This window comes from Piliocolobus tephrosceles, chromosome 5 (assembly GCF_002776525.5).
Source record: "Piliocolobus tephrosceles isolate RC106 chromosome 5, ASM277652v3, whole genome shotgun sequence".
NCBI lineage: Eukaryota > Metazoa > Chordata > Mammalia > Primates > Cercopithecidae > Piliocolobus > Piliocolobus tephrosceles.
Window position 1 is genome coordinate 34,381,780 of NC_045438.1, and position 25,844 is coordinate 34,407,623.

Here is a 25,844-nt window from a genome sequence, read left to right on the forward strand (position 1 = left end):
TAATTTAATTATGAACTCCTGATGATTTGCCTCCCACCTCCAAATAGGCCACCTGTCATTCTTCATGAAATATTTATTGCATGGGGACTGGGTGTGGTGGTTCACGCCTGTAATCCCAGCACTTTGAGAGCCAAGGCAGGAGGATCACTTGAGGTCAGGAGTTTGAGACTAGTCTAAGCAACAGAGTGAGATCCTCTCTCTAAAAAAATATATAATTCATTGCATAGGAAGTATTCTGGGGGGATAGTTTAATTACTGTTGTACCTGGTTGTACTTGATAAATATTCACATTCTTTTCTGCTCTCTAAAATGAAAATTTAGCATCATTTAACAACACTAAAATACATCATGGAAGCATAGTTCTTTATTGCCATATTTTGGAATAGGGGTAAATAGGATGAGAGTCGTTTAAAATAACATTTTACTCTGTCTCTCTCACTGAATGAAAGTATGCATCCTGGACAGAATACATAAAGCAGATATTTGAGGAATCTAAAAAATAAATAATAGCAGATGTAGTGGGAGGAAGACCGGAATTTGTTCATTTTTTCCTCTGGTATCTTCTGACTTAGACTCAAGGCAGCTTGAGACCTGAGAGAGCACCTTGTCATAAACACACAGCCGTGGACGCCTTTTAGTTCAGACTCTAAGAGCGTGAAAGTGGCCTCTTGTTAGTGGCAATGGTGGCAGTGAACGCTCTCAGAGGCTTTAAATTCTGAAGGAAGAGAACTTTGATTTGAGGAAGTCTGGTCCCAAGATGGCAGAACAAACCTTCTTGCTGTTTTTCTATCTCCATCCTCCCACCACTTAGTGTGGAAGCAGCGGCAGGAAGTAGGTGGCAGAGAAAGGGGTAAATAAAGCCCCAGCTTTTTGGCTGGAAGACTGAAAAGAAGAGCTCCTAGGAACCAGTAAGTAGGAAAGAGATAGCACAGAGGGAGAAGCTTGGGAAAGGTGCCCCATGGAGTTGTTTACAATTTTCTTAGCTCTTTATATGGCCACAGTCCTCTAGTGGACTGATAGTAGAATAGTATGCTTTATGTCCTTACCTGGTTGGATGCAGCCTTTATTATTTATTTATTTATTCAGCAAAACATCTTGTCCTTGTTGGCAAGGTGCCCTATGAAACGTGATGGAGTCTTTTTCTAAGGCGGAGCCACTTATGTCAAAGGCTCTCTTTACATACGGGCTCCTTACTTAGTTGCTCAACATCTCAGGCTTGCCATCTGGAAAATGGATGGAATTCTCACTATCTTCAATAACTGTTATGAGGATTAAATGAATTAATGTACACTAAGCAACTGAAACTAACAAATGTTTCTTTCCCTGTGGTGTTTGGTTTTCAGCTTTCCTATCCATTTCCGAAGCATCAGACCCTTAGTTTTCATGTTTAGCACTCCTTTAGTCTGTCAATTTTACTAAGTTGTAGGATAATTTAGAAGCTTCCTAAGAATCACATGTTAAATAAAAAAAGAATAAAGGTCTTAAAGGAAGGAGTGCTAAGATAAAATCTATGGTAACCTGCTGCCCTTTTTGTAACTTCTGAAGAGTTGAGGTTGTCAGAAAACTAATATTTAGATATGGGCTTATCTGGTTCATAATACTCTAAACAACACTGCTACCATTACTATTATTACTAACTAAAACTACTTAGGATGTGTCAGGTATTGACATTCTACATATATTAATTGAATTCTTACAATAACATGATAAGGTGGGTACCATTCTTATTCTAATTTTACAGAATACATAACAAAAACATCACTTTATTGCCCTAGTCTTATTATTCGTATTATTAAAAAAAAACTATTGAGTACTGGTCTTAAATTAATTATAAAGTTAGTTAATATTTGGTTATCTTTTTAGGATAAAAACTCTAGCTAAAATGAGCCTTAATATGGGCAATGCTTTTTTTCCTACTCCATAAAACAGATCAACCCTCTTTGCAGGCTTAAGGCTAAAAACCCAGAATCTAATAACTTGAGTGTTGGAGTTGCATCAAGGTTTTTACAATGTAAATTCCTTCCATTACCTTAGTTCAGGTCCTAAGCTTCTCTAGTTTAAATTATTACAATTGATTTCTTTTTATTTATCTATTTTTTTTGAGACGGAGTCTCGCTCTGTCTCTCAGGCTGGAGTGCAGTGACGTGACCTTCATTGACTGCATCCTCCACCCTCACTGCTTGAATTATTTTTATTATTTACATGCCTGGTTTAAAAAATAAGGGCTGCTCAATAAACTAGAACTTTTTTTTTTTTTTTTTTTTTTGACTGAGCACAGGGGATTTTACTAATAGAACATGACAAGGTGGAGCTCACTAGGCCCCTCCCTTTTCAAGTGGTCTGCATGGAAATTGTGAAGAGGGGAGATCCTCAGTGTTTTGAGGTCTGAGTGTGGCAGGGACTCCCCGGCAGCTAAGGATCTCTTTCTTCCTCTTGTACTCCCGCTGGGGCTGGTGGTCCGAGGGCCTTACTCCTTAGAAGCCATGTGGGCCATGAGGTCCACCACCCTGTTGCTGTAGCCAAATTTATTGTCATACCAGGAAATGAGCTTGACAAAGTGGTCTTTGAGGGTAATGCTGGCCCCAGCATCAAAGGTGGAAGACTGTGTGTCACTGTTGAAATCGGAGGAGACAATCTGGTGCTCAGTGTAGCCCAGGATGCCCTCGATAGGGTCCTCTGAAGCCCGCTTCACCACCTTCTTGATATGATATTTGGCAGCTTTTCTAGATGGCAGGTCAGGTCCACGACCAACATATTGGTGGTGGGGACACAGGAGGCCATGCCAGTGAGCTTCTTGTTCAGCTCAGGGATGACCTTGACCATTGCCTTGGCAGTGCTAGTAGATGCAGGTATGATGTTCTGGAGAGCCCTGTGACCATCAGGCCACAGTTTCCTGAAGGGGCCATCCACAGTTTTCTGGGTGGTAGTGATGACATGGACTATCATCATGAATCTTTCCACAATACCAGAGTTGTCATGGATGACCTCGGCCAGGGGTGCTAAGCAGTTGGTGGTACAGGAGGCATTACTGATTATCTTGAGGCTGTTGTCATACTTCTCATAATTCACTTTCATCATGAACATGATGGCTTCAGTAGAGGGGGCAGAGATCATGACCCTTTTGGCTCCTCCCTGCAAGTAAGCCCCAGTCTTCTCCATGGCAGTGAAGATGCTGGTGGACTCCACAACGTACTCAGTGCCAGCATCGCCCCGTTGATTTTGGTGGGATCTTACTCCCGGAAGATGGTGATGGGATTTCTATTGATGACAAGCTTCCCGTTCTCAGCCTTGACGGTGCCATGGAACTTGCCACGGGTGGAATCATACTGGAGCATGTAGGTCAGGTAGTTGAGGTCAATGAAGGGGTCATTGATGGCAACAATATGCACTTTACCAGAGTTAAAAGCAGCCCTAGTGACCAGGCACCCAGCATAGCCAAATGCATTGACTCTGGCCTTCACCTTCACCATTGTGTCTCAGGGATGTGGCTGACACTGTGCTGCACAAGAAAATGCGGCTGTCTCTAACGGGAGGAGAAGGGAGCCAAAATAGGACTTATTCTATGCTTCTAAGAACTGAATCCTGGCCTCATTTATTTCTCTAATACTGTCTCCTCTGACTGAAAGTAACAAACAGAAAGCCCCTTATCCAGTCACACAAATACAGTCATCATTCATGCCTTTGCTGCAGAATGTATCTGTCACTCTTGATTAAGTTGTGATGATAATTTTATTGTTTACTATTTATTGAGGATTTACATTGTACCAGGGTTTGTTCTAAGCCCTTTATGTGGACCTATTTTATAGATAAAAGAGCTGAAGTTTAGGGAAATAGTTTGTCCAGCGTCATACCTTCTGTAAGTGGGAGGATTTGAACTCCTGGCATGAGAAGATTTGAACTCCCGGCATTCTAATACAAGCCTGAGTTTTTAGCCATGATACATACTGCTGCCTGCTTATTTCTCACATTGAAGAACGGAAAGGATCACACTGACACTGCAAACCTAATGTACACATCTTGTTTCCAGGAGGCAATAAGATAAATTGCATGGAAGGTCTGTTGGGAGGAATTTGGATGTTGTTACCGTCCCTTACACCAAAGGTAATTATAAAGTCTTTTGAGCCCAGAGCTTGGCAATAGTTGCCAGTGCTGATAAGCCAAAGGTGGGGTATTTTCCTTTTTCCTCTGGTTAAAGATCAATTCACTTCTTTCATGTTTTCTTTTTAGTTGATGATAAAGGAGAAGAATAAAAGGATAACAGATGTGAATACTTAATCATGTTGCTTAATATTATGGAGTGACATAAAAATATGGTTTGCTTTATCTAGACAGATGTGGTTTTATAAAATAATCATGGTCTTTTTGTTTGCCATGTAGAATAATTATGCACAAAATGGGAGTGTACATTCTGGAAAGGTCATCCCGACTTTTAAAAGGTTTCTTTAGGCATTCATGATTGTCGCTTTCTGATCAGTATGGGACAAGTTGGGATACATAAAACTATTCTGTGTTAAAGGAATATTTCAAAGATTCCATGTTTAATGAAATAAAGTATTGCCTAGAAATTAGAGAGTTGTAGTTACTTGCACTAATTCATTCTGAAGTTTTCTGAATGCTCTTAAAAATCTGTAACTTTTTCTCACTTTCTTATTTCTTTTGGATATTGGGAAGTATGGATTTCCAATGCACTTAGCTTATGCTCAATATTGAGTGAAATAATTCATTTAGCATATCTATGATGACACTAAATTAGTAATTCAGGGTAGTTAAAATTGCTGAACTGATCCAAGAAACAGTTTCAACCTTGTGAACTGGTTTGGAATTAGCAGTCTATCATTAAATAGTAATTAAACATCAAAGGCTTGAAATGGCCCATTATGTGCAACAGAAAGTTTGTGTGTTAGGATAAGACACTTGAATTAATATATATTTCCTAATTTTATATAGCAATTATGTGGTGATAAACAGTATAATTATTTTATTTTTTACGAGTTCATTTTCTACATTTTATATTTTACATAGCAGTTATGGAGAAATGGCCTACTCTGTGATGATAAACAGAAGACTTTTATTATTTTTAAATCATTTTCTAAAAAGATAACACAAAATTGATTTATTTTATTTTATTTATTTATTTTTAAGACAAGGTCTCACTCTGTTGCCCAGGCTGAAATGCAATGGCTCAATCTTGGCTCACTGCAGCCTCCACCTCACAGACTCAAGTGATCGTCCCACTTCAGCCTCCCAAGTAGCTGGGACTACAGATGCACCACTGTACTCAGCTAATTAACTTTTTTTTTTTTTTTTTTTTTGTAGGGACAAGGTCTCACTATATTGCCCAGGCCAGTCTCAAATTCCTGGCCCCAAGTGATCCTCTCATCTCGGCCTCCCAAAGTGCTGGAATTACAGGCTTGAGCCACCATGTCCGGCTAATTTTCTTTTAAATCCCTATGCAGAATGTACTTTGAATATGGATTTTGTTTTTGTAACTCATATTTGAAAAATGTCTCTTTTAAAAATCATACAAATATTGAAAGCATTTGAGAGTTTTTAAACTAAATCAGGAATTTATTTTAACATCTGTTATTGGTCATCTGAAGCCATAATACTTGGTTTTTAGAGCCATTCCGCTTTATGATGTGAACATGCACGATGCATACAAGGAAGAGTAATATTTCAAACTATATGCAAAATTGTCAAACCTTGTATCTTCGGTATGTGGGAGGTTGGGGAAGTGAAAAATGAATTCGTTTTATTAGGGGCAGTGGTATATCATGGGGTATGGGTCATCATCATGAATCACAGGGAAAGTGGCATAGCATTTGGGATTGATCCACATGCCACCAGTAAATCTTGGACCAAAGCAAATAGAAATAGCACAGGAATTAAGATAGCTAACATTTGGCAGGGCATGGTGGCTCACGCCTGTAATCCTAGCATTTTGGGAGGCTGAGGTGGGCAGATCACAAGGTCAGGAGATCAAGACCATCCTGCCTAACATGGTGAAACCCTTCTCTACTAAAAAAAAAAGATACAAAAAATTAGCCGGGCACGGTGGCACGCATCTGTAGTCCCAGCTACTTGGGAATGTGAGGCAGGAGAATTGCTTGAACTTGGGAAGTGGACATTGCAGTGAGCTGAGATCGCACCACTGCACTCCAGCCTGGGTGACAGAGTGAGACTCCATCTCACCAAAAAAAAAAGGTAGCTAACATTTATCAATGGTTAATTATGTAGCTGGCGCAGTCCTAAGTGTTTAAAGTGCATTAAATCATTAATCCTCACAGAAACCTTTAAAAATAAATACTGTTATTAACTAGATACCAGCAGGGGTGAGTATTGTATAGAGGAGCAGACAGGTATGGAGTGGTTGAGTAGCTTGCTATACAAGTAGAAAGTAGCGGTGTTGACATTGAACTCGGGCAGTTTGGCTACCCAGTCAGCACTCCTAACTATTTTATTAAATAAATATCTCCCTTGGGACTTTGATTGAGGTCTAAGTCATAGAAATAGTCTGTTTCCCTGAATTTTTCTTCGTTAAGATGAAAGTATGTCTAATTTACCTGAAATTTATATCTTCAGGATATTCGAGTCTTAGAGTTTGTTTTATTGTCTCAATCATCAGTCTAATGTTGAGCTTAAGTCATTTTTGAATTCAGTCCTTTTGTTTTTATGAAGATGTAGAAAATATTCTATGGCTTTCTTTTTTCTTCTTTTTCTTTTTGTAGAGTTGGAGTCTCGCTCTGTTGCCCAGGCTGGAGTGCAGTGGTGCAATCTCTGCTCACTGTAACCTCCGCCTCCCGGGTTCACACCGTTCTCCTGCCTCAGCCTCCCAAGTTGCTGGGACTACAGACGCCCACCACCTCATCTGGCTAAAGAAAATATTCTATGGCTTTCTTGTGGGTTGCGCCTAAGCTTCCTCCAAGATACTTCTGTCTCTCCTCTTTCCAGACACACAGTCACCCATCTCGCTTGGACTCTCTTTAACTTCCTCCATGGTAGTCTTAACTCTAGTCTCCTTACAATTTATTTTCTAGAGTAATTTAAGCAATGTTCTGATCACAAACTTTACTATTGTCTCTCCATTTATCATTATATACAATCTAAGTTCCTTAATGTGATAGTCCAAAGTCTTGTTGCTCTGGATCTTTCTTGTCTTATCTTAAAATTCTTAATCATCATGGAAGGTAACATTTATTGAGCACTTACCATATATCAAGCAATGTGCTTACTTCCAAACATACAAAGTTGAATAATAGAACATAAACTTTCTCCCTTTGTGATTATCACAGGGATTATCTCACTTAATCTTCATGGAAACCATATGAACTATGTAATATTATTAACTCCATTTTAATGAAGAGGAAACGAAGGCTTAAAGAGTTTGTGTAACTTATTCAAGGTCACAAGAGTACCATGTGGTAGAGCTGGGATTCACACTGTCACTTTTAAGCCCTATACAATACTCTCCATGTCATAAATTTTCTAACCCTAACCCATCTTTAGACGTATGGGGCCACTAACCACTCCCTTTATATCCCTCACTTTTTTCTCTTCATTGTCTTGTTTTATGTCATTTTATCCTCCTTGTGTGTAGGTCCCATTTTTTTTCCTTATTTCTGCCTATTGAATAACAGCTGCCTTCAACCTGTGGATATAATTGACCTCTCCCACCACAGAACCAATGTTTCATTTATATTCTGAACTCCCATAGTGCTATAATCTTGTATGCTGGTTATACAAACTATATGCTCAGTTTTATCGAGTGATAATTTTTTTTTTTTTTAGGAATAAAAGGTTCTAATTATGTATCATAAGTAAGTTCTCAGAGAAGCTGATTCAGACTTTCCACCAAAGGGTTGTGTTGGCACAGAAGACATAAACATCAACCACATTTTAGCACAATTTTCATCATTCTCTTGTGGTTTGACTTTTCTGATGATGTCTAAACTTAGACATAAAAGGAAACCCCGCCTTATATGGATGACATGGAATGGAAAAGAAGCTCCATGGCTTTCCTGTTTAGCTGGTGGGTTTGACCTTTTCCACACGTGCATTTGCTTTGAACTCCTCCTAAGTTAGGTGTTACGTGAATACAAGTTATAATTAACATGCTTTCTTTGGGTCTCCTTGAACAAAATGTTCTCTCTCATGATATGCTATGCATATTTACTTTGAATGAATAATAGTTTTGAATTTGGATTTAGAAAGCAGAGAATGTGACTGAAATCCATGCTTCTTCTTTGCCTTTAATCTAGGGCTGCAGGATGGGGCCCAAACGTGAAGGGAATAAAACAAGAGAGAACCTTGTTTAGCCAAGAAATAACCAGGAATAAGAGGTTTAGCTTATAGGCTCTAATCAAACGTGTTATTTTTCATTGAAAACTGGCATATAGTATCACTATGCAGCTGCTAACCAGCTGTTTCCTTTCTACTGAGGTTCTTGTGAGCTCTCTGCTTTAAATTTATGTATTGCTTGGGATCCTGAAGGATGAAATAGTACTTGTAGGTTCAAGGTAGTGGTTGGAATGGTGGTTTGTATGCTTTTAGATTTTTTAATTTAATCCAACATGTTTAAAATGTTTTCTTCTAATTGCTATTGTGAATATGTAAATGTTTATTTAATCATACTCAAATGAGAGAAGATATAGAAACAATTCATAGACTAATTCAAACCATGTTTTTACCTCTCTTGTTTGCCCTACACTCATCTGCCAAGCTTGTATGATTACCTCAGTTCTCCATTTAGCACCGAAGTTAGTTTTGAACCCTGAAAAAGAGACATTTATATACTTCATTGTTTACATATAATAATAAATATCATAGTCATGTAACGGCTACTTCAGTCATTTCATGCCTTCACTGGCCTGATGACAGAGTTTCACCAACAGAAGAAAATCTTTTGGTTTGTCACAGTGTGTATGGTCTGGGGTCAGATATGTCAAAGAATTGTAAACAAAGGCCTGTGGACAGTATACCAGTGCTATGGTTTGAATGTGTCCTCCAAAGTTCATGTGCTGGAAGCTTAATTCTCAATGCCATAGGTTTGAGAGGTGGGACTTTTAAGAAATGATTAGTTTATAAGGGCTCTGGTCTCATGAATGGATTACTGCCATTAGAACAGGAGTGAATTAGTTGTCACAGGAGTGAGTTCCTGATACACGGATAAATTTGGTCCCCTTCTTCCCACTCTGTCATGCTCTTTTGCCCTCCTGTCTTCTGCTATGGGATTACACAGCAAGAGGGCCCTCACAAGATACAGCCCCTTGATCTTGGACTTCCTGGCCTGAGCCAAATACATTCGTGAGCCAAATATATTTCTTTCTTTATAAATTACCCAGTCTTAGGTGTTTTGTTAGAGCAGCATAAAACAGACTAAGACAATTAGAATTACTACTAAAGATTCACATGGTATGGAGTTTAAACATAATGGAATATGTTTATGTTATCCTTTTTATTATTAGAAGATTGAGATTTTATTATTACAAGGTTGAGATTAGGAAAATAATACCTAACACTTATAACACTTACTACACACTATTTAAGTTTTCTACATGTATTAATTTATTTAACCTTCTTGATAAGTACTGTTAACATCTTTGTTTTATAGGTAAACTGAGACAAAAAATGTTAAGAAAACTGTACATGGTTACACAACTTGTAAGTATCAGAGACAGGATTTGGATGTAGGTAGATTAGCTCTTTACTCTGTATTAGACTGCCTTGAGTTGTTGTAAGGAGTAAATAATTAATCAGATTACTAATTTCAGAAGTAGTCCAGTGGCATGTGCCTCTATAATTCCCGTGTTTGGTATGTTTGAGTGACTTCCCCTAAACTTTTAGAACTGGTTTTCATGATTCCTGGGGAGCACCAGTGTGGGGGCAGCAAAGCTTCTATCTAGAGGATCAGCTAAGTCAAGATAAGGAATTTACAGTAGGTGTATTAGGATATATCAGGGTATACTAGTCAATGTCAACCAAATGCAGAGTGAATTGAGCTGGGATTACTATATCGTCCTCCAACAATTCAAAGTTTTCATAGGGATCTCTTTTTTCTGAAACCAAGTATAAAACTCTCATACCTTCTCATGTGAATTCATGTTAAATTTCAGAGCATTCGAAGATTTTCTCACCCTAATGTTCCCTTGAATTAACTAGATCAAACTGCTGAGCTCGTAGGAGGGGCTTCTGAAATATGTTTGCTTGTTTGCTTTCAGATAAATAGATGGATATGTGGATAATTGAGAGAAAGAAAAATAAAGCTCGTATTAATAAAATTGTAACTTGCCATGTTTCATTTTGTTACCAGGAAGTAATGGCGGTCTTTAAATGACGTAGTCGTCCTTCAAGGCATTGTCTCCTGCTAAGCCTCAATAGGCAGGTAGGGAACAGAAGCTATCGAGAGAAGGAGTGTCTCTAGATAGTTTTCTTTTTTCTTCCTGACCATAGTTAGCATAGAATATGGAATCCCTTAATCTCCATGTTATCTTTGGTGGGGGCCAGGAATATAAGGAGGAACAGAAGTAAAATAACACCACCACCACCAACACAGATAAGCTAAAATGAAATTACTGAGTTAATGACTGAGTCCTCTACAACAGCAACTTAATATACTGGCTGTGTAGGCCATGTTATTAAATTGTGGTTCCAGTGAGTATCTTACAGCAAATAACTACAGCAAGAGTACTATTAAATTCTTAGCAAACCAATAAATCCATACCTGCCAGTTAAAGGCAAAATATTTCTCATTTACATATTTAAGATGTATACATGCTACACTTGGCTTCAGAGTATTGGTTTCCTTTGACTTAAAATGCATTTGTACATTAACTAGAAAAAATTGGTAGACTTTAACAATAGGGTGAAATACTCAAACCTGGGAAGAAATCAGTAGGCTTTAACTATAAGTTTAAAGAGCCAAAACAAGCCACCAAATGAAAAAGTGAAAGCTCATATGTGCTTTACACATAGCAGACATGCTAAAAATAATTGAGTAAATGTAGATGGACATGAATAGGTGGAGATAAACCTATGAATTAATGGCACCAAAACCTATTTGGGAACGAGGATCTGCCCTCTGGGGAGGTAAAGTGAGCTAGTAAAATGACATGATCAACCATTGCTAGGATAAGCTGTTTAGTCAGAACACTTGCTAAGGTCTCAACTAAGGAGAATGAGTAGGTGGGAATCATTTAAAGACTCAGAGATCAACAGAAGCAAACTCCTTTATTATTTATTTATTATTGTTATAAGGGATCTCACTCTGTCACCCAGGCTGGAGTGCAGTGGAATGAGTTTAGCTCACTGCAGTCTTGAACCCCTGGGCTCAAATGATCTTACCACTTCAACCTCTCAAGTAGGATGCAAGTCATTGTTTCCAGTGCAAAGTCCGTTATAAGGTGGCACACTGGCCTTGGGTAAAGACAAAGATGATCAGTGTTGGTGAGCAGTGTTATCCAATAGATCCAGATGTTTTGCTATCAAGATCAAGAAAGTAGGCAATGCAAAAGAATGGGCCCAGACAGAGCAGAACACAGGGGCTGCCCTTGGGAAAAAAGTGAGACTAAACAGCATTTGGGACCAGAAAATCATTTTAAAATGATGATTCAGGGTATTTTACTAGCCCACTTTCAAATTCTCTTTACCTAATCATTAAACAGACTCCTATGGCTGGTGATTCAGAGAGCTCACAAAGTCTAAATTGCATATACAAAAGAATAAATGTAAAATTTTGCACTTAGCTTAAGAAACAAGTGGATGATGGGTAGGGAGAACAAGCTCAATCACACTTTGTAGGAAAATAAAACAAAACAAAACATTGCATTAGGAGTTTTAAAATTTAATCTCAATTGCCACAAGTTAACTGTTTGACTTTTGGCACAAGATCTTTTAAAATCTTAATTTCCTTATCTGAGAAAGAGGATGTTGGAAGAAGATTGTCTTTGAGGTTCTTCCTGGATTTAATTTTATAGCTCTATGGTGTCAAGTTTTCTTTTAAGTACCAATTCATATGAAGCAATGCTGTGGCACATGATGCCAAAAATCTAATTCATTAGGAGAAATACAGAGACTAGATTATCCTACTGTATTCAGTGTAGTCGCTTCATTTGGCTGGACAATCAAGTTATGGTTGCCATATATTTTGAAGGATATTAAAAAATTTATAGGTGATCTAGAGGAGGTTGACTGAGGTGGTTATTATTCCAGAAACAGTTTTATAGAAGAAATCATGAGATGAACTAGGGCTCATTAGCTCAGGTCAGAGAAGGGGGCTCCCAATAACTTTCTTCCAGTATCCCCTCTCATAGCTCTAGGTGGAAGGCTATAGGAAGATTTTCCCTAAAGGCTACATAAAAAGAAATAAAAAGACAAACCTTCAAATAATTGCAGCGTTCCAGTAATAAACTGGATGACTTTGCGATGCAATGATTTCCCTCACAAGGATAATGTTCAGGCAAAAGTTGAAAGACCATCTCTGTGGGGAAAGCTGAATTTGATGATCTTGAGGGTCCCAGGCACTCACAGTTGCTTCCATCCTATGATTTGCTCAGTCTTGACATTAGTTTTGAAATTACAATAGAAACAAATTTATGTGCTAATATCAGAAATGACTGATTTTTACGGCAAACTATTTTCTGATTAATCAGAAATAAAATATTATAATTGTTAAAACTTAGGCAATTTCATTGAGTTCTAAATAAAGAACTATTGAAAACAGCAACATGATCTGGAGGCTTTTAGAGTTCCTCTTGCTCCTTGGTGTCTTTATCCTTCAAGAGCATTTCTCTGAGTGTATTTCTTTCACATCTCATTCTGTCTTGGTGCCTGCTTCTTGGAGAATCTGAACTGACCTAGTAATAAACACACAATAAATATTAGCAATTTTATCTTACTCTTTCCTCTGTGACTCAAAATCAATTTGTTTTCTTCCTGTGAATAGTTTGTTTACTGTTGGTGGATATAGAATTAAAGTGAGTTGGAATTGTATGTTGTTTTTCCTAACAGAATCATGGCAACACTCTTGCTGTTTGATAGTTCCAAAATGCCTCCTGATTTAGGTGGATAGTAACAATTTTGAATGAAATTGTAAACAGCATTTGGGACCAAAAAATCATTTTAATATGATGATTCAGGGTATTTTACTAGTGATATTAGTATTTAGACTTCACATCTAACTGGACTAGATGACTATTTATGTGTAGAGAGCACTTAGAGGCAGAACAGCAGGAGGAAGTGTAGAAAGTCAAACACCTGGCTAGGGAAAAATCCTTACACTGTCTGGATTTGGTGTCAGCCTCCCCTCTGTCTCCACCACTAGCATTTCCAGCCAATGCATCCCTGATTACTCAAAGCCAAGCATTTCCTGCAAAGTAGCAGGAGGGATAGGAAACAGCATGTGCTTCCTGGTCTGGGAGGAAGGACTGCGGGGCAGCCAGTAATAGGACTGCGGGGCAGCCAGTAATAGCAAACACCTAAAGCGGGAAAGGATTTGGTGACCTTGTGAACAGAACTTTGCTTTTCAGCAGAATGACACAATCATCTGTAGCATTTTAGTCTGGATTTAAGTCATAACTACTGAGAACACACTCACTGTAGAATCTTTCCTTTTGGGGCACCAGTGTAATAAGGTAGACAGGACTGATACTGACTTATGCAGGGGAGAGAAACAAAGATACACCCAGCTCTTCCGGAGCATGGGGTGCCTTTGGTGGAAATAAGCAAACATTTTTTTTTTTTGCCCTGGGGTCAGTTAAGGTCATTCAGGAATCACTTCATTGAGAAGGAGAGTCTTGAAGAGATTCCAAGAGAAAAAGCATAAAGTTATGCTTTGAGTGAAGGGAAGGGTGTAATCATTCCATTGAAAGGGAATTGCTGTCGATGATGGCTCTGAAGCAGAAAGAATAAATAGTAAATGGGGGCTGTGAACTTGGGTATACTTTTGAAGTTCTTAAACACGGTTTAAAGCTGCATATTTTAAGAAGTAGAGTGAGCCTTCGATATTTAAATTATTTAAATGTGTGTCTCTTGTAGGGCATGGGAAGAGGACCATAGTTTCTGTGGCCTCCCTAAGATGGCCTGCCACCTCTCCTGATGCTGGTGACTTCTTGTGATGGTGAGACAATATTAAGTGTTTGAAAAAGGAAGAAGTTCTTATTCCCAAGTGAGAGACCATAGAGCATAGAAATTAAAGGCAAGGGATTTGGATGAGGTGTGGATATGAATTACAGTTTTATTTCCTGCTAGTCATGTCACCCTGGGAGAGTTACTTAATCTTTCTGAGATTCAGTTTCCTTATGTAAAGGAATGGTGACAACATTAACTCCTATCACAAAGGATTTTTGTGAGAATTCAGTGAGATGTGCCACGTACAATGTTTAGCACACAGTGCCAGAAATATTTTACGGGAGCACAGATTCAAAAATGACTAATCAGAGCAGTTACTGAGGCATCTCAGCGCAACAGCTGTGTTTATTATTGAATTGCTTGCAAAAATGGGCATACATGGCTTTTTAAAATTTTTTATTAAAAGTTAGTAATTTATGATGGCTTTATTAAAATACATGACTAATGTAACTGACTTTTATCACATAGAACAGTTTATGTTTTCATTAGTGAGATAAAAAGAAAAAGAAGATTTCCTGCATCCTGAATTAGAGCTATCATCTGTTAAAAAAATTTATGACTAAGAAACAAAATATAATTGTTTTTACAGGATAGGGGCTCAATATATAATTACAAAATGAATAGTTTCACCTATTTATTAAATAAATATTTGTTTTCAATGATAAGTGCTATAAAAAATAAAATCGGAGGTTATGATAAGGAGTGGGCTGTGTGTGTTTGTAGGCATTGTAATGCTCTGAAATTTAGATTGGCCACTAGTCTTAATGTCTGAATTCCAAAATTACTTGAAAATTGCAACTTGTATTAAGTGTGCTCAACCTAAACATTTCCAGGTTTATGATAACATTCAAGTTTAAATTCGACACAATTGCAAAAAGTTGTATTTTGTTTATTTTCAGAGTTTATGAACTTTTTCTCGTGTTTTCCTAATAAATGAAAATGAAATTGGGAAAAAAAGTTACTTTCAGTAATTGGACCTACGTCCTTCAGCGTGGATTTGTTTCCCCCTTTGGCTAATGTTTCATTGACCTCTACAAGGCTGGCATTTCTAGAATACCAACTGAGTAAATTTTAGACTCTCCGCAGTTGAGTTTTGTTGACACTATCAGAAACTGTCAAGAACTCATTTGATAATGACAAGTTTTTGTGTTTGTATAGTAGTTAATTTGCAACCATGTGCTGTTTTGTCGAATGTCTGAAGTTGGCTTGCTATTGATGTCCTTTTCTAGAATGCATTTTCCAGATAGACTAGAATACATGCCTGAGTTCTCAGGTTTATTTGTTCATTTTAAAATAATTTATCAGGTGCCTATCATGTGCCACATGGTTCTAGTATTAAATTGAACCCCATGCCACCGTGGATATTCTATCCTTTTTAGCTCAAAAGTCAGAAATTTGATATAGTTAAACTTATTCAAAAACAAGTTCCCCTTTAAAGCGCTTTCAATATAATATAAGGTTTTAGGTGTATAAAAAAAGAATGCCTCTAAAAATTTTTATACTTAATTAAAAATTTTGTGCCCATGGAAATCTAAAATTCTATAGGTCAGAAATATTTCTGTATAATGAAATATACAATGAAAATATTTCAGTATAATGAAATTATTTCCCTGATGCAAGGTTTCATTTAGAAGAGTTTGTTTTCTGTATGAAGCATCCAAAGTAATAAATGATTTCTTCATCCTTGTGCCATATCATCAAGAATTACTTATTTTTCCACTTTGTTGTGATTTTTAAAGCTAATTTGGAATCAAAACTGAAGTGAGAAGTTGAACAGTAGCCCAGTTTTGTTCCTGCTTGGAAGAATTAATTAATGTTTAACTTCCCATATTTCTACCTACTCTCTTTCAAAAGCACACATACTTTTCCTTACCAGAAACCTCCTAAATTTCATAGCATTCACAATATACACTGACATGATGTAGGAGGGGTGACATGTTGTGTGCTTGAATTCAGAGTTTTTTCCCCAGTTCTGTTTGATTTAATGCCTGAAAAGAGTAGTGGCATATGGACTCTGTTCTTATTCAAAGCCCAATTATGGTATGATTCCTGGCAAAAATGTTCACGATTATACAAGACCACAAAGGGTTTTGAATTATTGACTCTACTCAATAAACTTAAGAGACCTCCTTGTTCTTGGTCCCATGGGGGAAAGGGGAGCACAGGCAAGGTAGTGGAAGGACATACAAAAGGAAAGCAAGAAGAGATGAATATGCAAAATGCTGTCATTTTAAACCCTCTTGTTTTAGTTTACATTCAAGGAATTGTAATGTAATGGAGAGAGCACAGAATTAACAACTAAAATGATGGGATTCCGAGCAGGCTAAACTTAAAGTACCTTCCTCACTACAAGCCTACCTGCCTCTGTACCCACTGTTTCCTCCTCCCATTGTGGAAGTGACACTCTTTGCCATTGCACCACTCCTTGCCATTGCGCCACTCCTCTCACCAACATCAGAAGCCCATTTCTTTCTTATCCTGTTTTTATTACCCTCCTTCTCTTCTATATCTTCTCCTCTCTTTCTACTGGATTTTCCTCATCAACGTTTAAACATATAGAAGTCTTTTAATTTACAAACATCTCTTTATCCTATTTTCCCCTCCTGTTACCACCCTAATCCTCTCTGTCTTTACCTGTGCATAAGCAGCAGCACAGCAAGGCAACACTTGTCTTTACTCAACAGCTCCATTTGCTTAGCTCTCATTCATTAATTAATCTTCCTCTGAAAGGGCTAAACCAAAGTTATCAATCATCTCCCTGTAGCTAAATTCAACAAACTTTAAGTTTCTTATCACTTACCCTCTTTTCAAAGCACAACAAAGCTGACCATGCCACTCCAGTAGATCCTCTACTGACTTGGTTTCCATGATACTAGATCCTTTTGGATTTTCTACTGCCTCTTCAGTTGCTCCTTCTCCTTATTCGTTTACCAGTGCTCCTCCATCTGATCTGAAACGCTAGACTTCTTCAAGTTTCAGTCTTCGGCTCTCTTTTCTTCTCCTTAGACCAAGATTTCTCAGTAGTTTTTGGGTCTTAAAAAATCCTTGACAAGGCCGGGCGCATTGGCTCACGCCTGTAATCCCAGCACTTTGGGAGGCTGAGGTGGGCGGATCACGAGGTCAGGAGATCAAGACCATCCTGGCTAACACGGTGAAACTCCGTCTTCACTAAAAATACAAAAAATTAGCCGGGCGTGGTGGCAGGCACCTGTAGTCCTAGCTACTCAGGAGGCTGAGGCAGGAGAATGGCGTGAACTCAGGAGGTGGAACTTGCAGTGAGCCGAGATGGTGCCACTGCACTCCAGCGTGGGCAACAGAGCAAGACTCTGCCTCAAAAAAAAAAAAAAAAAAAAAAAAAAAAAAAAATTCCTTGACAAAAAATTATTGCTATAATTTCAAGTATATCAGTGTGATCAGTAAGTTGCAGACATAATAAACTAAAAATACTATTAATACTCTTTTGGAGATAGAATGATAGTTTTCTATGGATATGTTTATTTTGGCTAATATTATCAGCCCACTCATTTTGTGTGGTTCTCCTCCCACTAAGGATATCAACTTGAATGTAAGTCAATAGTATGAGTAGGGCAAACTTTTGTTTATCTTTTTTTTTTTTAACTAAAATTTCTTCTGGATTGTTTAAACCTTATCCAAGTAGACTTAAAATTCTTATTACAAATGTCTACTATGTAATTAGTGTGTAATCCCAACACTTTAGGAGGCTGAGAAAGGAGGATCATTTGAGGCCAGGAGTTGAAAACCAGCCTGGTCAACATAGTGAGAACTTGTCTCTACAAAAGAGAAAAAAATTAGCCAGATATGGTAGAACTTGCTTGCAGTCCCGACTACTCAGGAGGCTAAGGCAGAGGATCACTTAAGCCCAGGAATTTGGGGGCTGCAGTGAGCTATGACTGTGCCACCACACTCCAGTCTGGGTGACAGAGCAAGAATCCATCAAAAAAACAAACAAACAAACAAAAAACTACCAAAAAATCCCCCAAATCCATAAATTCTACTATAAAAAATGCTAACACGGTATGGTATGTGGTACACGGTGAATGGCAAGAGTGCTTTTTCCCTATGTACAAGTAAAGATGACTTTTTAGCTAACCTTTCTTGAAAAAAGAAAGGCAATAAGCTTAGCTTGTCTTTTAAAAATGTAATTCCTTTATTTTCATTAATTCTTAAAACTCATGCGTTAACATAATACATTTCTGTTCATAAATAACTGGCTCAAGCCAAAATAATTTTTAAATTGTATTTACTTAGAAGCATTCAAAATGTCAACAACATGGCTGCAACTCTGTTTTTTTTTTTTTTTACAATTATAGAGTTGTATAATTGTAAAATCTCTCCCAAGTCAGACACTTGGATTGAAGGGAAAAGTACACTCGGTGTTGCTCCTTATCAAAACAGCAATTATTTTACATAAAATGCATCAGAGACAATTAAAAATGAAAGAACTCCCATCTCCACATATAACTAATTTGTGCAGTGCACCAATAAGAACCTGTTTAAATTTCCATGCCAATTTACAACCCCCATACTGTGCCAAGTAAGGTTAGTGGCTATTGAAAATACTACCTGGACAGGGCTATCTAAAGACACATTGGGTAGTGCGTTAACGATACAAAAAAAGACACTGTACAATTTAAAAACAAATTTTATACAGCCTTACATTTCAATTTGTTTCTTTAAAAAGAGTCAGTTATGTACAGGGGAGTTAAATGCTTGTAAGACAAGAAAAACACCGCACTAGACCCAACTTATTAACATTGTCGTTATCTCCTCCTCCTCCTTCTCTTCTTCCTCCTCCTTCTTCTTCCTCTTCTTCATCTTCATCTTCTTCATCTTTTTCCTCCTCCTCATCTTCATCTTCCTCGTCTTCCTTCTTGTTCTTATTACCCCCCAACCCCACCTTTTTTTTTTGGCTACATCAGTCTTTCCTTTAGCTCAGTGTGCAGCAATATTCTTTTGGTATTTTTCCTTCAGCTTTGCACCTTTCTTTTTATGAGGCTGCCTGTCATCTGCAGCAGTGTCATTCCATGTCTCTCCCAGTTTCTTTGCAAAAATGGATAGGCTGGGATGTTCTCTTTCAATTTTTGGGCGATACTCAGAAAAGAATGAGGCCGAAGGAGGCCTCTTGGGTGCATTGGCATCTTTGAACTTCTTTTTTCTTTCTTCTTTAGGAGGGACATGGGTTTCATTTCTCTTTTGTAATGAGCATTGTCTACCTTTGCTGTGTCTTCAAATTTTTCTTTCTTCTTGGCAGACATGGTCTTCCACCGCCTTGGGCACTTCTTAGAAAACTCTGAGAAATTGACTGAACATTTGGGTGCTGCTTCTTCTGCTCCTCCCAGCAAATTTTCCCAAAGAATAGTGTGAAGATATTTTGCCTCTTGGCTTCTCAGGCTGTCCTTTGCCCAAGTTTAGTTATTTTTCATCAGCGAGCCACAGAATTATCCACAATCATCCAGTGCCCATCTGGTTTTCACTTGCCCTGGCATTGTCTTTATGGAGCTCAATGTACTGCAACTGAGATTTACTTTTTTAAAGGTAAACTTGATAGATTTAATTAAATTTGTCAGTTGAATTTAATTAATATTATTTACAACACAAAGATTTATTGTGAATGCTGAATAGTAAACCTCTTAAAATAGTAAGTCAAAGCAGTGTAAATAAAAATGCAGCTTAGGACATATATAAAAGTCAAAGTCTTTGGTTTAAAGCTTTAACAAATCATTTTCTTTGTGAGTGACATGATTAGGCTCAAATATAGACCTAGAAGTTACAAAATTATTATGCAGATGTATGTTGGTTTCCCAATCTCTTTTATAGGCCTAAATATGCTTAAAAGTATTATTCGAACCAAAAGGAAAGAATGAAATTTACACATGTAATTTGAAACTTGTGCTCGGTTTTTGCTACAAAAATACTCAATTCTAGGTCAAATATAAGAAGTAAGCAGTCAACTACTTCATTTTCGACGATGATCAGGCAATTTCTGTCCTTGTTTTTGGTGTTTCTTAAATAAGAAAACGTTGCTCATAAATCAAAAAAGTTGAAAACCACAGCAAAATATTCACTGCTTCACTGTAAATGGCAGGATACTCTGTCTTCATAGAAACCCAGAACTCATATGGGGCAGAATTCGTATTGTCATTTGTAGTGAATAATCAGACTTCAGCTCAGAGTTCTTCCTCTGCTCGGAAAATCAAGTTCTCATGTAAGGAGAAAATCTAGAGAAAGCATCCCTCCCAAGTCAGACACTTGGATTGAAGGGAAAAGTACACTCAGTGTTGCTCCTTAGTTCTCTGGATGGTTTTCAATACGCTCATATCCTCCTTCAATTTCAAGCCCAAACAGCAGTTGAAACATTTCACAATTTCCTTCTGTGGCTTGCTTTTTCCTAAAGATTCAATTTCTTTAAATTTAAGAATCCTGTCATTTGAAATAAAAATAAAATTTCTGGGCCATACAAACACTTGTTCATCTGGATAAGGTGATGGAAAATGGCCACTAAATAGCCTAGTTTCTGCAGCCACTCCTTATCTTGAAAGCCTCTAGCAAAATCTGACCTACTAATTTCTTGAAAGTGCTCCCTTTCAGCTCAAACACCCTGTTGAGAACTCTTCCTCTGCCAGCCCACTGGATGTAGAAGGTTTGTTAGGTGGCCTCCTTAAAGATTCTCATATCATCTTCAAGCCATCTTCAGTGAACTGATCTGTGTTTAATAGTAATCATCCTTGTAGCATTACTCAGATTTTTTTTTTCATTTTGTATTTAAGAGTTTTCAACACCAGTAGTTCTCTGGAAAGAAGTCAGTGTCTTGTGATGTCAGTGTGAAGGTGAATTTTCTTGGGGTACCATCAATGCAGATGCCAGTGCCGTTCTTGCAAAATAGACTTTCTGTTTTCAGATATAAAGATGAAGAGAAAAAGTATCTTCTCCTTTACTTGTTTTGGGCAACATTCTGCAGTAGAAAAAAAAAAGCACTTAAATTTCAACATTATTTATAAATCTTACAAATGCTACAGCATGATGTTTATTAGTGAAATTTGTTTATTCATCAAAATGGACAAAGAAGCCATAATTTTTCAACGTATTGTACAAAATACCTTCACCATCATGTGGCATGCCATCAATATGTCAACATACTATGCTGGTTGAGAGCGTGACTTTTTCAATTTCTTGTATGGAATCTCATTCTAGCATTTTCCTAATTATGACTTTACCTGCTATCATTATTAAATTCTCATCAACTATGCAACTTTTCCTTTCCTAGGCTATACTTCATGCTTTGGATAACTCCAAAATAATTTGCTTTCAGAGCCTTTTCCTTGAGTGTGACTTTTTTTTAAAACAAAATATTTATTTTGTTTGAGTTTCAAATTATTGTTTAAAATAATCAGCATCTTTATTTGTTAAATGGCTGTAATTTGTAGTTAAATGTCTTTTCAATTTTGCTAGTTATTGCTGCATTTTTAGTTGTTTGGTATTGACTGTGCACAATAGAATAGATCAACTGGGATATAAAACTCATTGTTAAGTAGCTTTCATTGTAAAGGTGAACTTCCTTTTGGACTCTCTGCACTGGGGCAGTGAATTGACTCAAAAGATTTTATTTCCTTATCCAACCTTATCAAAACTGTCCAGAAGCCTAAGCCTAGAATCTTTCTTTTCTATCTCATACTTCATCTTCAGAAATCATCAACCCAATGTTCAGATATATTTGTGGAACACAAAGGCAAATAAAATATAAAACAGAAAGGTACAGCAGGGCATGGTGGCTCACGCCTGTAATCCTAGCACTTTGGGAGGCCGACGCAGGCAGATCCCGAGGTCAGGCTATTGAGACCAGCCTGGCTAACATGGTGAAACCCTGTCTCTACTAAAAACACAAAAATTAGCTGGGAGTTGTGGCACGCGCCTGTAATCCCAGCTACTCTGGAGGCTGAGGCAGGAGAATTGCTTGAACCCAGGAGCGGGAGGTTGCAGTGAGCTGAGATCATGCCACTATACTCCAGCCTGGGTGACAGGGCCAGACTCCATCTCAAAAAACTGAAACAAACAAACAAAAAAACCCATAACAACAACAACAGCAGCAACAACAACAACAACAACAACAACAACAACAAAAAACAGAAAGGTACAATAACTGAGAAAATCTCAAGAAATGCAAAACCTACAATATGGTCTATTTTTAACTTACTGAATTCACGTTCAGCATTTATTACAACAAGCAGCAGGGATCACATGAGTCTTGGTGTATATAAGTATCTTCTTTAGGGTGAAAAGGTCCCACTGATTATCTGTTACACCTGTAGAGCTTATTTGCTTCCTTGTCAGTAGGCTGTGTATAAAGGGAGGTGGGAAAGGTAACTTGGAGGGAGAAGTTGGACATCATTTTCCTACCTTCCTCACCTTTGTGTAGCATAGTACTCAACAGATATCCAAGGCCTCCCTCATCTGGCATCAGTGTCTGAGAATGGATGTATCTAAATAAATATTGTCCTATGTACAGTAGGGCAAAATCTGATGTTTAATATTTCTTCAATCAGTATTTCACATGGAAGCTCTCGAGACATTTAGCAGCCCACTAGGATTCTGTAGAACTTGTGTTGAGAAAACTTGTTGAGACAATCTCACCTACACTCATGGCTTCAGTTATCTAACACTTTCAAATTTATGTCTCCTGTTGGTTCTGGATTTAAAATTGCTGACTCACCATCTCCTCTTGATCATTTCATAGGCACATCAAACTCAGAATGCCTAAACTTAATTCTCAATTGTGTCTCTACTCCCTCTGCAACGATGCAAAAAAGAAAATTGTGAGCCACTTCCAGTGTTGTTCCCCTCAGCAAATGGCACCAATTCCACACCCCAGCAACTGGGACATCATGGACATCATTCTTTACTCATTTTCCTTAATTGTACTTTCCATTCCATGTTTAATCAGCCTCTAATTCCTGTTGATTCTGTTTACTAAATGTCACAACATTGAATCTTATTCTATATCCCCACCACTCCAAATCAAACTATTCCCTTTTTTAGGGCTGAATTTCCAGAAGAGTCTCTTACTTGGTCTTATCTATTATGAAACCAGTCCAAGCCATTCTCTACTTTGTTGCCAGTTGGTTGACTTTCTAAAATGCAAAATCTTATCACGTTTCTCCCTGCTTAAAACTTCTCAATAACTACCAGCACATTGCTCTTAAGATGAAGACCAAAATCCTTAATAGGGCATACAGTGATGTGTGTGATCCTCCCCCGCTAACCTCACAAACCTCTTCTCTGACTTCTGCCTTTCCTTACTGTATTCCATCCATGAATACTTATCAATCCCCTCTTTTAAGAGGCTCCCTCACGTTGTCTTCCCTCTGCTTATAAACCTCCCACTCCTTTCATCTCACTCTTACTCATCCTTCAGATCTGAGTTGAAATGTCATTTCCTCAGAGAAGCAAGAATTTCCTTAGTTCTGTATATTTCTGCCTAATTTCACTTACCACAATTCTAATTGCACAGTTTGTTGGTTATTGTCTATCTCTGAAGCAGCTCTGATTGCTCTTGAAAGGCAGGGATTGCATTTGTTGTGTTTACCACCTATCTCCAGCATTAACACACAATAAAAACAATTGGTGGGACAAATGAGTAAATGAATTATTAAATTGACTAATTTGCTTCTTTCATGCTATTGCTCTCAAGTTTAGGAATAAAATCACTACACTCATTACATAAAAGAAATATGAATTTCTAAGTTTAGGGTATTTTTATTAGTTGAACTTTTTACTATAAGCGAAATTGCGTAGCTTTGAAATACCTTTTTTAAAAATGTCGCCTAGTCTACCATCTCATGTATGTTGTAAGTTTTATGTGATTAAATGAGTTTTGATATACAGCAAAATAACAACATGAAATTGTAAATTATACTAATAGTCTGTGACTTTTTAGCATGAAAAAAATCTTCCCATTTATTTATAAGACCAAATAAAAATATTAACTTGAGATTAGCACTGCAGCTGTTGAGTATTTCAGTGCTATTAAATATTGGAGGACATAATTTTAAAATGTACAAAGATCATACACAGATCATTTTATAGTTTTATTTTTCTTACTATTATTTAGAACAAGACATTTTGAAATCAGTGTTTCCCACAAAGAAAAGTACTTAAATATGTAATTTTAATACATACGTATGCCAAAATTAATATTTATTTATTTTTGTTTGGATATAAGCCAACATAGACATGAATGTAGCTCTTTTCTCCTGAGATGGAAGAACAACTATTCAAATTCAATCAGAGCATCTAGATGTAAATGAGCTGTTCATCTAGAGTCCACAGGATGTTCACTTTGGCTTCAATCCTTCCAGACTGGATCCATACCAAAACTTTATATTATTACTATTAATTAGTAGTTCTGGCAAAATTAAGGAATATTGTTATGTTAGCTTGAAATCCTTTAGACTGACTAGTGATCTCAAAAAAAGGTAAGATTTGATCAATAATTATTTAAAGTATGATGATTAAAAATTAAATTCCTGATGTGATCCATGATTTTTTTTCCCCTCTCTTACTCTGTTTTAGAAAAACAGGGTAGGTATTTATCAGAGAGGAATCCAAAATCAGAGGTAGAAAAAGGCATGGATTTTAAGGTCTTCTCTGTCTTCGTTTAGTCTTCCCTTTCTTTCCACAGATTACAGATCCAGACTCCTGTGCCTTACCACTGCCCATGGCCAACTCTCTGCTGATGACCAGGCATGACTACACCAGTTGTTGGGTACTTTGACTAGAATACCAACCAAGTCATTAGAAATACAATGCTTTGTTCTTTCTAGCTCCAAGATATGAACATGTGACAACCTAAACAAACAAAATCCCAACAAGAGTGTCAGATATGCAAATTACAGTTAACCCTTGAACAACAGAGAGGGTAGAGGTACTGATCACTGGCACAGTTGAAAATTCAAGTACAAGTTTTGACTCTCCCAAAACTTAATTACTAATAACCTACTGTTGACTAGAAGCCTACTGATAATATAAATGATTTATTAACACATATTTTATATGTTATATGGATTAGGTACTGTATTCTTATAATAAAGTAAGCTAGAGCAAAGAAAATGTTATTAAGAAAATCACAAGAAAGAGAAAAGATATTTACTCTCCATTGAGTAGAAGTGGCTCATCATAAAGATCTTCATTCTCATCGTCTTCAAACTGGGTAGGCTGAGGAGGAGCAATAAGAGAAGGGATTGGTCTTGCCATCTCAGGGGTGGCAGAAATGGAAAACAATCCACGTATAAATATGGACCTATGTAGTTCAAAGGTCAACTGTGTTTACCTTAAATTACTTTAAATTACTTTAAATTACTTGTCTGACCTGAGATTTTCCTGACCCTAATCCAAGAGATTGATACATTTTTAAAGTTTGTTCTTATGTTTTGCAAAATGACAGTTTGTTTTCCAGAAGTTACCCACCACCATGATTTAAGACAGAAGAAGCCTGAGGTTCTCCCAAGGTCTATTGAGCATAAGAGTTTCTTGCCTTCTAGTAAAATAAACCCATATTTGTAAAGTGTCTGCACCAGAAAAATCGTCCACATTATCTTGTGTTTATTTTTTTCTTTCTTTTTTATTTTTATTTATTTTTATTATTTTTTTTATTTTTTATTTTTTATTATACTTTAAGTTCTAGGGTACATATGCATAACGTGCAG

The 25,844-nt window shown here is 37.2% G+C and overlaps 1 long non-coding RNA gene and 1 pseudogene across 1 annotated transcript in view; one reads left to right on the forward strand and one right to left on the reverse strand.

Annotated features, from left to right (window-relative positions):
* Positions 1-2,467: 2,467 nt before the first annotated feature.
* On the reverse strand, positions 2,468-3,470 carry LOC111554920 (annotated as a pseudogene).
* A 21,349-nt stretch (positions 3,471-24,819) lies between these two features.
* The window catches only part of LOC111554921, a 50,037-nt gene continuing 49,012 nt past the window's right edge, over positions 24,820-25,844 (forward strand). Inside the window, exon 1 of the long non-coding RNA XR_002735368.1 lies at positions 24,820-24,904. This is a non-coding gene — a long non-coding RNA (uncharacterized LOC111554921). The remainder of the gene's footprint in view (positions 24,905-25,844) is intronic.